This window comes from Loxodonta africana, chromosome 4 (genome assembly GCF_030014295.1).
Source record: "Loxodonta africana isolate mLoxAfr1 chromosome 4, mLoxAfr1.hap2, whole genome shotgun sequence".
NCBI classification, from domain to species: Eukaryota; Metazoa; Chordata; class Mammalia; order Proboscidea; family Elephantidae; genus Loxodonta; species Loxodonta africana.
Window position 1 is genome coordinate 168,442,597 of NC_087345.1, and position 14,099 is coordinate 168,456,695.

The following is a 14,099-nucleotide window of genomic DNA, read 5'->3' on the forward strand; positions in this document are numbered from 1 at the left end:
TCCCTTGCAAATCAAATGATCTCCAGTTGTTTCGTGTTTCTAGTCAGTTATCTAAGGTCACAGTGGTAACTAGTTTACAGCCACATGGTCGGGGAGATCCTATGCATGCATATATAACTCAGTGTCGCACAGGTTAATGCTCATTGAGAAACCTAAACTGTGGAGTGTCAATGCAAAGAAAAAAAAAAACCCATCAGTCAAATATAATTTTAAACCAAATCCACAACATTTCTTAAAATTTCCTTCCTCCCTTTCTTCTCACCCTCTACCTCTTTTATATCCTGCAATATTCCCAAAACCTTTTCCTCTTTACTTTGCTCTTAGTTCCTCACCAATGTCTCTCTAGCTCTGCTTGCTTGGGTTCTCTATTTTCTTGTGCTGCTATTCTTCCCTCCCAACTATCACTGGGTGTGGTGCAGGAAGGAGTTGGCTGAGAACAAAGGTCAGGGGACAAGTAGAGGGTGAAAGCATAAGAAAAGAGAATCTTTGTTGACAGGCAAGAGGAAATATATACATAATTTATGTCTATTCCCAAGAAAGGTGATCCAACCGAATGGGGAAGTTATAGAACAATACCATTAATATAAAAACACGCAAGCAAAATTTTGCTAAAGATCATTCAAAAATGGCTGCAGCAGTATATCAACAGGGAACTGCCAGAAATTCAGGCCGGTTTCAGAAGAGGACGTGGAACCAGGGGTATCATTGCTGATGTCAGATGGATCCTGGCTAAAAGCAGAGAATACCAGAAGGATGTTTACCTGTGTTATATTGACTACACAAAGGCATTCAACTGTGTGGCTCGTAACAAACTAGAGATACCATTTCGAAGAATGGGAATTCCAGAACACTTAATTGTGCTCATGAGGAACCTGCACATAGATCACGAGGCAGTTGTTTAGACAGAACAAGTGGATACCGATTGGTTTAAAGTCAGGAAAGGTGTGCGCCAGGGTTGTGATGCAATCTGTACGCTGAGCAAATAATCCAAGAAGCTGGACTATAAGAAGAAGAAAGGGCATGAGGATTGGAGGAAGACTCATTAACAACCTGCATTATACAAATGATACAACCTTGCTTGCTGAAAGTGAAAAGGACTTGAAGCACTTACTAACAAAGATCAAAGACCACAGCTTTCAGTATGGCTTGCGCCTCAACATAAAGAAAACAAAAATCCTCACAAATGGACCAATGAGCAACATCATGATAAATGGAGAAAAGATTGAAGTTGTCAAGGATTTCATTTTACTTGGATCCACAATCAACAGCCATGGAAGCAGCAGTCAAGAAATCAAATAACGCATTGCATTCGGTAAATCTGCTGCAGAGGACCTTTTTAAAGTGTTGAAAAACAGGGATGTCACCTTGGAGACTAAGGTGCACCTGACCCAAGCCATGGTGTTTTCAATCACATCATATGCGTGTGAAAGCTGGACAATAAATAAGGAAGACCAAAGAAGAATTGACACCTTTGCATTGTGGTGTTGACGAAGAATATTGAATATATCATGGACTGCCAAAAGAACGAACAAGTCTGTCTTGGAAGAAGTACAACCAGAATGCTCCTTAGAAGCAAAGATGGCGAGACTGCATCTCATATACTTTGGACATGTTGTCAGGAGGGATCAGTCCCTGGAGAAGGGCATCACGCTTGGCAAAGTACAGGGTCAGCGGAAAAGAGGAAGACCCTCAACAGGGTAGACTGACACTGGCTGCAACAAAGAGCTCAAGGATAGGAACGATTGTAAGGAGGGCACAGGACCGGGCAGTGTTTCGTTCTGTTGTGCATAGTGTCACTATGAGTTGGAACTAACTCGACGGCACCTAACAACAACATACATGTTATGATTCAAATAAAAATCATGAACAGAATTATTTTCCATTGTCGGTGTATAATATTTTAAAAGTAAAAGCACAGAGAGCTTTACTGCTACCTAAAAGCAGGAAGCAGAGATACCCCAAATGGTTTCTTGGTTATCTATCTTCTGTTGCATAACCAGCCAAAATTTAGAGTCTTAAAACAAGTATTTATCTTATCTTTCAGGGATTTGTGGTTTGAGTAGGCTCAGCTAGGTGGTTCTCGCCTGGAATCTCTTGTGCATTTAGGTAAGAGCTGGGTCTAAAGTTATGTGAAGGTTTGACTAGGCTAGATGTCCAAGATAGCGACTTCACTTCATGTTTTTGCCTCAGCTCTCCTCTTTGTGGCCTCTCTCTCCCACAGGGTAGTTTGGACTTCTTACATGACTGACAAGGGCTGAGTCAGGGAATAGATGCTGCCAGCCAGATAGCTGCTAAATCCATCATCACGTCTTCTGTATTTTCTTGGTCAAAAGTGGTCACAGAGCTCACCCAGATTCATAGGGATAGAGAGAAGCCCTTTAAGTGGGAAAGGAGATATGGCTATGGCCATCTTGGAAAGTACGGTCAGCTACAGGTAACATAAATTTAGATATCTAAATCAGAAACAAGTATTCCCTACAATTAAGGACAAGTCAAATAGGATAAGTGGGCAAAACTTTACAAAAATGCTAACCCAAAGGAAAGAATATCCCCGTCCAAAAAGTTAGCAGGTTTCTTACTTCATGTCAACCCAACTCCCTTGACAGAAGGTGAAAGTGCTCTTTTGTCAGGAGGAGATAGGCCATGATACATGTTGGAGTTGGTGGTGACCATGCCAAAAGAATAAGATAGTAAAGCACAGTTAAAATCCAACTCCACTCAGAGCTACTTGGGGAAGACTGCTATTGTGTTCTTCCTTACCTGTGTCTCAATCTGCCGTCTCTTCCTCACCTCCCAAACCCTTTCACTGCCACACCTGTATCTTGAAGCTATTTCTAGAATGTTCCCTCTACCCTTGGGCTTTAACTTTACCACTTCCATTGCAGCTCTATCAAGGGAAAGCAGTTTATTCTCTCACACCCATGTACCTTGGTTCAATGGTGAGTTTGTTGCTCTCTTTGCTCCCCAGTGCTACCGGGAGACCATTAGTGGCCCATCTTTTTATTGAAAAAAAAACTTCCTCTCTTGAGACCCACACAGTTTGGCTAAACTACTCCCAAACACTTTTACTCTCCCATTTAAAATCCTTGGCACTTGACTCCCTGTCTTCGTTTAGGATGACCCAAAGTCCTATCATCATTCTGTTTGCCTGGGAAAAGTCACAAATTACATCTATTTGCTGCCTCCCCGCCCACTGAATTTGGGCATTTTGGTACTCTCAAAAGTGTCCCATTCTTGACAATAAGTTATATGATCACCCTAATTTTGGGTGACTACAACCATTGCCTGAGAAGACACACATAACCCTCCGGCCTCTAATTTCTTTGATCACCTCATCCACTCAGGTCCATGGTCACACTCTGGCTGTTATTAGTACCCACAATCTCACTACCTCCTGGAGCATAATACTAGCCACTTACCTTTTGACCAGTAGCCCAGGTGGCACAAGTGGTTTTCCATCAGCTGCTAACTTAAAAGTTGGTGCTTTGAACCCACCCAGCAGCTCCATGGAAGAAAGGCCTAGTGATCTGCTTCCGTAAAGATTATGGCCAAGAAAATCCTATGGAGTAGTTCTACTCTGTAACACATGGGGTTGCCTTGAGTCAGAATCTACTCAATGGCAAGGGGTTTGGTTTTTCCGGTTTAGCTTCTGACCACAACAGCGCACCCTTCCAGCTGGCTTGTTCAGCCACTCCCATTATGGCCAAACTTTCTCCAAACCTAGGTAATCTAGCCCTGCTGGGATAGAATAACACAACAGAGCAGATTGCTTCTATCATTACTCTTCATCACCCTTTCAAAAAGACCCTCAGGCTGCCTGGAAACCCCACTACATTTCTCTGGTCCACTTACTCTCCCATTTTCTGCAATGACCTTATCAAAGCTGGCTCCCCAAAACCTATGACCTGCTACTTCCTATCTCACTCTCAGCATGTGACTGTACTTCTCACTTTAATTTGAGAAAAGTTATCAAATTAGAACTTCCTTATCTTGCAGCTACCTAAAAGAGGGAAATCCTTATTTGCCCTAAACTCACCCTACCTTCCTTCCTTTCTGGTAAAACAGAAGCACTTTCCTTTCCCTTATCCAAGGGTCCATTCATTTACCTGTCCTTTGGGCCTTACCCACTTCCTCAGTCTCAAGAACTTTTCACCATCAATTATCTCTCCCCTCTTTAATACTCAACAATTCACTCTCATCCGGTTTCTTCCTATTTGAAAACCATTAAAAAAAAAATCTTCCTCGATTCCATATCCCTGTGCCTTTATCTCCTTTTTCCTCTCCTCCTTCTCACATGCAAACTACTCAAAAGGGTTGCTTTGTTCACCGTCTTTGTTTCCTCACATCCCACTCACTCTTCGAGACATTCTGGTTTCCAACCCTGTTTTGCTGCTAAAACAGTTCTGCCTAAAGTCATTAAGGTTGCAAAAGCCAGTGGGCACATCTCAGTCTTCATCTTACATATTTTGACATTGCTGACCACACGCTCCTGAAATACCGTGTTCCTCCAACTTCCATGACACTCCCTTCTCCTGGTTTTCCTCCTACCCCTTTAAAGCTCCTTCTCTGTCTCCTCTCCAGTTTTATCTTCCACTACAATAAATAATTGCATTTCTTAAGGCTTACCCTTTGGCCCGTTTCTCATCTCACTCCCAGTTCTCTTTAAGGCACTCTTACCAGTTCTCCATTGGCAAGCAGATTACTCATAATTTGTATCTCTATCTCTAATCCTCTTTTACTTCACCATTCCTTCTGTTTGCTTTAGCTACTCTACATTCAAGAGCAAATTACAGTCTCTTCTGACATCCCCTTTGGTCTTTTCCTTCTTTCCTGCCTTTTCAACGGCCTTTTGCTTCCTTCATGTACGATGACTTCATGTCATCCCACAACTTGTCTGGTGTTCGGTCATTACTGTTCAATGTGTCAAATGTATTCTTGAGGTGGTCTCTAAATTCAGGTGGGATGTACTCAAGGTCATACTTTGGCTCTTGTGGACTTGTTTTAATTTTCTTCTGCTTCAACTTGAAATTGCACATGAGCAATTGATAGTCTGTTCTGCAGTTGGCCCCTGGCCTTGTTCTGACTGACGATATTAAGTGTCTCTTTCTGCAGATGTAGTTGACCTGATTCCTGTGTTTTCCATGCAGTGAGGTCCATGAGTATAGTCGCCGTTTATGTTGTTGAAAAAAGGTATTTCCAGTGAATATGTCATCGATCTTACAAAATGCTATCATGAGCTCTCCAGCAACATTGCTGTCACCAAGGCCATATTCAAACTACAGCTGGTCCTCTGCTTAAGATGCACTGGAGTTATGATCAACAGCACTTACAACTATCTGAGGTTTTTTTTGGTACGTCTTATTGTTAGTAATATGTACTTTTTTTTTTTTTTACAAAGTTGCAGCATGTAATTTCCTAATGTTATAATTATCAAATGTTCACTCACAGATGTTCAATGTTATCATTTACTGTTCAAAACACTGCCATATAGCAAGCTATGAAAACTAAAAAAAAAGGTATCTTTCGGACATATAAAGGAGCCATTGGAATGGAATCCCATCGTAAGTCTAGGACTACCTTCTTTGTTTCCAACTTTTGCATTCCAATCACCAGTAATTATCAATGCATCTTGGTTGAATGTTTGATCAATTTCAGACTGCAGAAGTTGGTAAAAATCTTTAATTTCTTCATCTTTGGCATTACTGATTGGTACATAAATTTGAATAATTAGTCCTATTAACTGGTCTTATATGTTGTTAGTTGTTGTTGTTAGGTGCCATCAAGTCAGTTCCGACTCATAGCGACCCTATGCACAACAGAGTGAAACACTGCCCAGTCCTGCGCCATCCTCACAATTGCTGTGCTTGAGCGCATCATTGCAGCCATTGTGTCAATCCATCTCATTGAGGGTCTTCCTCTTTTTTGCTGACTCTCTACTTTTCCACGCATGATGTCCTTCTCCAGTGACTGATGCCCCTTGACAGCATGTCCAAGGTATATAAGATGCAGTCTCACCATCTTTGCTTCTAAGGAGCATTCTGGTTGTACTTCTTCCAGGACAGATTTGTTCATTTTTTTGGCAGTCTCTGGTATATTCAATATTCTTCATCAACACCACAATTCAAAGGTGTCAATTCTTCTTCAGTCTTCCTTATTCATTGCTCAGCTTTTGCATGCATAGGAGGTGATTGAAAATACCATGGCTTGGGTCAGGCGCACCTTAGTCCTCAGCGTGATATCTTTGCTTTTTATCACTTTAAAAAGCAATTTTCTCAATGCAGTGTGTCTTTTGATTTCTTGACTGCTGCTTCCATGAGTGTTGATTGTGGATTCAAGTAAAATGATATCATTAACAACCTCAATCTTTTCTCTATTTACCATGATGTTGCTTATTGGTCCAGTTGTGAGGACTTTTTTTTTTTTTTTTATGTTGCAGTGTAATTCATACCGAAGGCTGTGGTCTTTGATCTTCATCAGTAAGTGCTTCAAGTCGTCTTCACTTTCAGCAAGCAAGGTTGTGTCATCCACATAACGCAGGTTGTTAATGAGTCTTCCTCCAATCCTGATGCCCTGTTCTTCTTCATATACTCCATATAGATGCACTATATCAGACAATGTTCCACTGCTATCCGGGTTTTCACTGGCCAATGTTTTTTTGGAATTAGATATCAGGTCTTTCTTGCTAGTCTCTTTTAGTCTGGAAGGTCTGCTGAAACCTGTCTACCATCGGTTACCCTGCTGGTATTTTAAATATCTGTGGCATAGATTCCAGCATCACAGCAACACACAAACTACCACAGTATGACAAACTGACAGACAAGTGACGAAGTAAAGGAGTAAAAGTGGTTCCAGACAAATGATAAAGTGAAACAGCTGAAAGAATATTTTAAGGCGAGGCTCGAGAAGACAAAGTAAAGTATTATAATGAAATGTGCAAAGTCCAGGAGTTAGAAAACCAAAACGGAAGAACATGCTTGGCATTTCTCAAGCTGAAAAAACCAAAAAAAAAAAAAAATCAAGACTCTACCTGCAATATTGAAGGATTCATTGGGTAAAATGTTGAGTGATGCAGGAAGAATCAAAAGTAGATGGAAGGGGATACATAGAGTCACTGTACCAAAAAGAATTCGTTGACAAGCATTTCAGGAGGTAGCATGTAGGCAGTGGCAAAAAAAAACAAAGCTCCAGGAATGGATGGAATAACAATTGAGATGTTTCAACAAACGGATGCAGCGCTGAAAGCACTCACTCGTCTATGCCAAGAAATTTAGAAAACTGCTACCTGTCCAACCAACTGGAAGATATCCATATATGTGCCATTCCAAAGAAAAGTGATCCAACAGAATACAGAAGTTATTGAGCAATATCATTATCACACGTAAGCAAAATTTTGCTAAAGATAATTTCAAAAACAATTGCAGCAGTACATCAAATGGGAACTGCCAGAAATTCAAGCTGGATTCAAAAGAGGATGTGGAATGAAGGATATAACTGTTGATGTCAGATGGATCTTGGTTGAAAGCAGAAAATACCAGAAAGATGTTTACCTGTGTTTTATTGACTATGCAAAGGCCTTCGACTGTGTGGATCATAACAAATTATGGATAACATTGCAAAGAATGGGAATTCCAGAACACTTAATCATACTCATGAGGAACCTATACATAGGCCAAGAGGCAGTCATTCAAACAGAACAAGGGGATACTTCGTGGTCTAAAATCAGGAAAGGCATGTGTCAGGGTTGTATCCTTTTACTATACTTACTCAATCTGTATCTGAGCAAATAATCTGAGAAACTGGACTATATGAAGAAAAACACGGTATCAAGATTGAAGGATGTTACAGATTGAATTGTGTCCCCCCAAAATATTTGCCAACTTGGCTAGGCCATGATTCCCAGTATTGTGTGGTTGTCCACTATTTTGCAATCTGGTGTGATCATCCTGTGTATTATAAATCCTAACCTCTATGATGATAGTGAGGCTGGATTAAAGGCAGTTATGTTAATGAGGCAGGACACAATCAACAGGATGAGGTTGTATCTTGAGTCAATCTGTTTTCTTTAAAAAATAATTTTTATTGTGCTTTAAGTGAAAGTTTACAAATCAAGTCAGTCTCTCACATATAAACTTATATAAATCTTACTACATATTCCCATTTACTCTCCCCCCAATGAGTCAGCCTGCTCCCTCCTTCCAGTCTCTCCTTTCATGACCATTTTGCCAGTTTCTAACCCCCTCTACCCTCCCATCTCCTCTCCAGACAGGAGATGCCAACATAGTCTCAAGTGTCCACCTGATCCAAGTAGCTCACTTTTCATCAGCATCTCTCTCCAACCCGTTGTCCAGTCCAATCCCTGTCTGAAGAGCTGGCTTTGGGAAAGGTTTCTGTCTTGTGCTAATAGAAGGTCTGGGGACCATGACTACCCGGGTCCTTCTAGTCTCAGTCAGACCATTAAGTCTGGTCTTTTTATGAGAATTTGAGGTCTGCATCCCACTGTTCTCCTGCTCCCTCAGGGGTTCTCTGTTGTGTTCCCTGTCAGGGCAGTCATCGGTTGTGGCCAGGCACCATCTAGTTCTTCTGGTCTCAGGATGATGTAGTCTCTAGTTCATGTGGCCCTTTCTGTCTCTTGGGCTCATAATCACCTTGTGTCCTTGGTGTTCTTCATTCTCCTTTGATCCAGGTGGGTTGAGACCAATTGATGCATCTTAGATGGCCGCTTGCTAGCATTTAAGACCCCAGACGCCACACTTCAAAGTGGGATGCAGAATGTTTTCTTAATAGATTTTATTTTGCCAATTTGTTGAGTCAATCTGTTTTGAAATATAAAAAAGAGAAGCCAGCAGAGAAGAGGGGGATCTCTTAACACCAAGAATGTAGAACAAGGAGGGGAGCATGTCTTTTGACTCACAGTCCCTGTGGTGAGAAGCTCCTAGACCAGGGGAAGATTGATGACAAAGACCTTTCCCCAGAGCCAACAGAGACAGAAAGCCTTCCCCTGGAGCTGGCACACTGAATTCAGACTTCTAGCCATCTAGACCATGAGAGAATAAATTTTTCTTTGTTGGGGCCATCCACTTGTGGTATTTCTGATATAGCAGCACTAGATAAATAAGACAGAAGAAGGCTCATTAACAACCTTGTTTACTGAAAGTGAAGAAGACTTGAAACACTGATGAAAATCAAAGACTACAGCCTTCAGTATGGATTACAAGTCAACATAAAGAAAACAAAAATCCTCATAACTGCACCAAAGGGAGAAAATATTGAAGTTGTCAAGGATTTCATTTTACTTGGATCCACCATCAACGCCCATGGAAGCAGCAGTTAAGAAATCAAATGATGTATTGCATTGGGCAAATCTGCTGCAAAACACCTCACTAAAGTGTTAAAAAGCAAAGATATAACTTTGAGAACTAAGGTGTGCCTGACTCAAGCCATGGTTTTACAGTCACCTCATATGCGTATGAAAGCTGAACAATGAATAAGGAAGACCGAAGAAGAATTGATGCCTTTGAATTACAGTGTTAGCGAAGAATATTGAATATACCATGGACGCTAGAAGAATGAACAAATCTGTCTTGGAAGAAGTTCAGCCAGAATGTTCCTTAGAAACAAAGATAGCAAGACTTTGTCTCATGTAACATGGACATGTTATCAGGAGGGACCCGTCCCTGGAGAAGGACATCATGTTTAGTAAAGTAGAGGGTCAGTGAAAAAGAGCAAGACCCTCAACAAGATGGACTGACACATTGGCTGCAACAATGGGCCCAAGCATGGCCTTGATTTTTAGGATGGTGCACAACTGGGCAGCATTTCACTCTGTTGTACTTGGGGTCACTATGAGTCAGAACCAACTTGACAGCACCTAACAGCAACAACATCTCTAAACCAAGGAGCCCTCATTGTGCAGTGGTTGAGTGCTCAGCTACAAACTGAAAGGTCCACAATTCAAACCCACCAACTGCCTCTCCATGCGGCAAACTACTTGGCAATTTGCTCTTGTAAAGATTACAGCCTAAAAAACCCTATGGGGCCATTCTACTCTGTCACATGGGGTCGCTGTGAGTCAGAATCAACTCAATGGCACACAACAGCAATATCTCTAAACCACACCTCTCCTCTGAGCAACAGGCCTTTATGATGTACAACTCACTACCTGACTTCTCCATGTGGATGTCTCAAAAGCATTTATCAAAGGCATCTATCAAAGTCAACTTGCTCAACATAAAATTCATTATCTCCCCCTCCCCAAGGTCCTGATTGATTTGCTCCTTGCCTGCCTCTCTGTCCCCAAATAGTCCTCTTCCAGGTTTCCTCATCTCAATGAGTGACATCATCGTCCATCATTTACACAAGCCTGGATGACTTCTTCTTCACTCTGCCCATATCTAATCATCACAATCTCCTTGCAACTGACTTCTAAATATCTCTCAGGTCCATCCATCTCTTTCCAATTCCACTGTCACTAACCTGGTCCAAGACATTGTAATTCTCACCCAAACCTACTCAAAAGTCTTCCTACACCCATTCGTTTCCTCATTTGATCAAATTCTAAAGATACACCCAGAGTGAGTTTTTTTTTTCCAAAAACATAAACTCCACCACCTGCCAGCTTACAATATTTTAGCATCTTCTCATTAATATTAGGATAATCCCTGACATAGCCTACATAGTCCTATACAATTTGGTCCCTACAGACCTTCCTATGTAGCTCACATACTGCTCCCCATGACTCCAATCACGCTGGTTTACATTCAATTCCTCATGCCTCTGCCACAACCCCCACCACAGCCCAGCAGCAAATGCTGCTGCTTCTGCTTTGCAAAATATATCTTGAATCCAAACGCTTCTCACCATTCATTTTTTAAGAATCCTAATCAAATCTACTATCATCTTTCTCAGGAGTATTACAACAGCCTACTGGGTGGTCTCTCTACTTCTTCTCTTACTCCATTAAATCCATTTTCCAAACAATCACCAGCCAGCAAGAAGTCTTACAGCATAAATCTAATCACACTACTCACCTGGTAACAACCTTCCAACAGGTCCCCGTTGTAATTAGAATAAAATGCAAAGTCTTCCCCACTGACCACAAGGTCCTGATTGATTTGCTCCTTGCCTGCCTCTCTGTCTCCATCTTCTACCACTGCCCTCCTCTTGCACTCTGTTCTGATAACACTGACCTTCTTTGTAACCTTCTGTATTTCTCTCTCAAGGCTTTTTCTTGCTCGTCCTTCTGTTGGAATTCTTTTCTAAGTCTCTAAATGGTTCATCTCTGCAAAAGCTGTACAATAAAAAAAGGAAGATCAAAGAATTGACACATTCTAATTGTGGTGTTGGCAAAGAATACTGAATATACTGTGGACTTCCAGAAGAACAAACAAATCAGCCTTGGAGGAGGTACAGCCAGAATGCACCTTAGAAGCGAATGTGGTGAGATTTCATCTCACTCACTTTGCACATGTCATCAGGAGGGACTAACTGCTGGACATCCTGCTTGGTAAAGTAGAAGGTCAATGAAAAAGAAGAGACCTTCTATGAGATGTATTGACACACTGGCTGCGAAAATGGGTTCAAACATAGCAATGATTTTGAAGCTCATGCAGAACCCGGCAGTGTTTCATTCTGTTATACATGGGGTCGCTATGGGTCAGATCTGACTCTACAGAACTTGACAACAATGACTGACCATCTTCCTTCTCTTAACAAGTCTCTCTCTATTTCATTGCTTGACTTTATTTTCTATACAGCATTTATTGACTGCTCAGAATTTTCCAGCGGCTTCCCATCTCACTCAGAGTCCCCACCATAGCCCACAAGGCCACACACGATCTGGCCACTTTTTCCTCTTCGATCTCACTTCCTACCTGTCTTCGCCTCACTCTGCTCTAGCTGTGCTAGCTTCCTTGCTGCTTCTCCAATATCCCAAGCCCTTGCTTAACTCAGGAACTTTGAATGTGCTGTCCCTTCTGCCTGAACAGTCTCATCCATAAACCCACATGGAGTAATCTCTCTAAAATTGTTTCAGTCTCAACTCAAGTGTCACTTATCACATAGATCTTCCTTGGGGACCCTAATAGAAATAGCACTCCACTCCCACCCCATCACTCTCTATCGCTCACCTTTTAATGTCCCTCAAAACACTTACTACTTAACATGTTAAATATTTATTTCTAAATTGTCTATTTTCTCCAAAGTAGGAGAGTAGGAATTGTATTCTTCACTGCTGTTTTCATTGTTCTTAGAAAAGTAAACCAAACCAAACCAGTTGGCATGGAGTAGACTCCAACTTGTAGCAACTCCATGTGTGTCAGAGTAGAACTGTGCTCCGTAGGGTTTACAATGACTGATTTTCCTGAAGTAGATCACTAGTCCTTTCTTCCGAGGTACCTCTAGGTGGACATGAACCTCCAACCTTTAGGTTAGCAGCTGCACTCATTTACTATTTGCACCACCCGGGGAATGAATAGTTTCTTCTAAAATAAATGAACTATCTGAACTTATTAATTTACGTGTCTACGTTAAGTCTTTGTTGCCACCACCTTCCCCACATTTAAGCTCCTCGAAGACACAGCTGTTTAGGGAAAGAGGAGGTTAATTCAGCAACATTTACAAATCATAACTGATCTTAACTTCTGTGTTTAAAGCTTCCCTGTCACTTTCTCTAAAAAGACTCCACTTGCAACAGTTAAGGGTTATTTCCAGTCATTTGCTCTTACCAATTGTGCAGCCTTAAATGGACTCGTGCACACGCCTGTACTTATTTTCATCAGTGAATCTTTGGAATACATTTCTAGAAGTGGAATTGCTGGATCAAAGTGTTAATGCATCTCCAAGCGGTTCACACCATTTTGGATTTCCACCAGCAATTCGTGAGAATGCCTGTTTCTCCACAGCCTCGCCCACCAAGGGAAAGTTGTGAAGCTTTGGGGTTTCTGCCAATCTGATAGTTGACAAATGGCCCCTCCTGACAGCACCCTTCCTTTCCCGGCCCCACACCCAAAAGAGAGAGTTTATCTCCAGGGTCTGGGGCGCGCGTTACTTGCGCACAGGCCCAGAGCCGGGAGCGAGCGGGCCCGCGCTGAGGGCGCTCCTCTTCCGCTCCTCTCGGCCCCGCTGTGTTACCTTCGCGCGGGCTGCTGGGGGCTGGGCATCGTTGCGCAACTTGCCCGAAAGAGGAAGCACAGAAGGGCTGAAGTAAACACTTAGGAAGGCCGTTGCAAGATAAATCCGGTTTCGTGGACTCATCATTTGGCCCCAAGTCCCTTACCCCAAATATATCGAGGCTACAAAGATGGGTCAATTCTCCTGGCATCCGAAAAGGATCGGCATAGCGTAGGTAGGGGAGGGATGACAGAGGATGGCTGTACTTTCGCCAGAATTTAAAAAAAAAAATTTTTTTTTTCTTCAAGGTTGTGCTGTAGAGGAAAAATGAGAGAAAACAAGGCACAGACTCAAAGAGTTAGGAAAAAAGAGCCCCTGAATTTTCAGAGTCTTTTATCCAGGTTTTTTTTTCCCCCTTCTACCCAGGGTCCTGACTTGCACCTCGACGCAGCGGAGCTCCTGAGTGCCTTACGTCTGCGCGCTACGTGTGAAGGGCAGGGCTGACACCACTTCCTCCCGGAGGAAGCAGACCTCGAGCTCCGGTGGCGCCCAGCGCACCGCGTCTCCCTTGCCTGCTGGTGCCGGACGCCACCCCGCGCCCGCCCGCGCACCCCGCGCCCGCCCGCGCACCCCGCACCCGCCCGCGTCCCCGTACAGCCGTCAAGGTAAGCGACGCCCGCCTGTGCGGGAGCACTAGGGGCGCTGCAGCCCTGGGCCTCCGACTCTAACCGCACCATGTGTCCAGCCCGTCGGACCAAGGCCGGCTCAGCGCCCAGCGCTGGCCGCCGTGGACGCGCGTCCCTCTCTTGGTCCTCGAGGGATGCGGGTCTCCCGGGGCCTTTCTGGCGTTCTCAGTACTTGACTCAGCCCGCGCGGGGGTTGGGGATCGGGCTCGCCTTCCCTGCGATCTGTTTCATCAGATTTGACAAATTTCCTGCCGAGGAAATTGCTACAAGGTCGTACCGGCGTGAACCCGTGCCTGTCCAGCACGT

General features: G+C 43.0%; 1 protein-coding gene and 1 long non-coding RNA gene across 4 annotated transcripts in view; one reads left to right on the top strand and one right to left on the bottom strand.

Moving 5' to 3' along the window:
- Positions 1–1,927: 1,927 nt before the first annotated feature.
- On the bottom strand, positions 1,928–13,689 carry LOC135231276 (uncharacterized). Its single transcript, XR_010321961.1, has 3 exons — positions 13,274–13,689; positions 11,187–11,287; positions 1,928–9,103 (listed from the first exon to the last, which is right to left on the bottom strand). It is a non-coding gene; the product is annotated as an uncharacterized LOC135231276 (long non-coding RNA).
- Positions 13,214–14,099, top strand: part of APBB1IP (amyloid beta precursor protein binding family B member 1 interacting protein) — a 150,062-nt gene continuing 149,176 nt past the window's right edge. Inside the window, exons 1-2 of one of the 3 annotated variants that reach the window (XM_064284925.1) lie at positions 13,214–13,342; positions 13,534–13,772. The gene's annotated coding sequence lies outside the window, so the exon portion shown is untranslated. Of the gene's footprint in view, positions 13,773–14,099 lie in introns of all 3 variants that reach the window. The other 2 variants (XM_064284926.1, XM_023548856.2) reach the window with 2 other exon arrangements.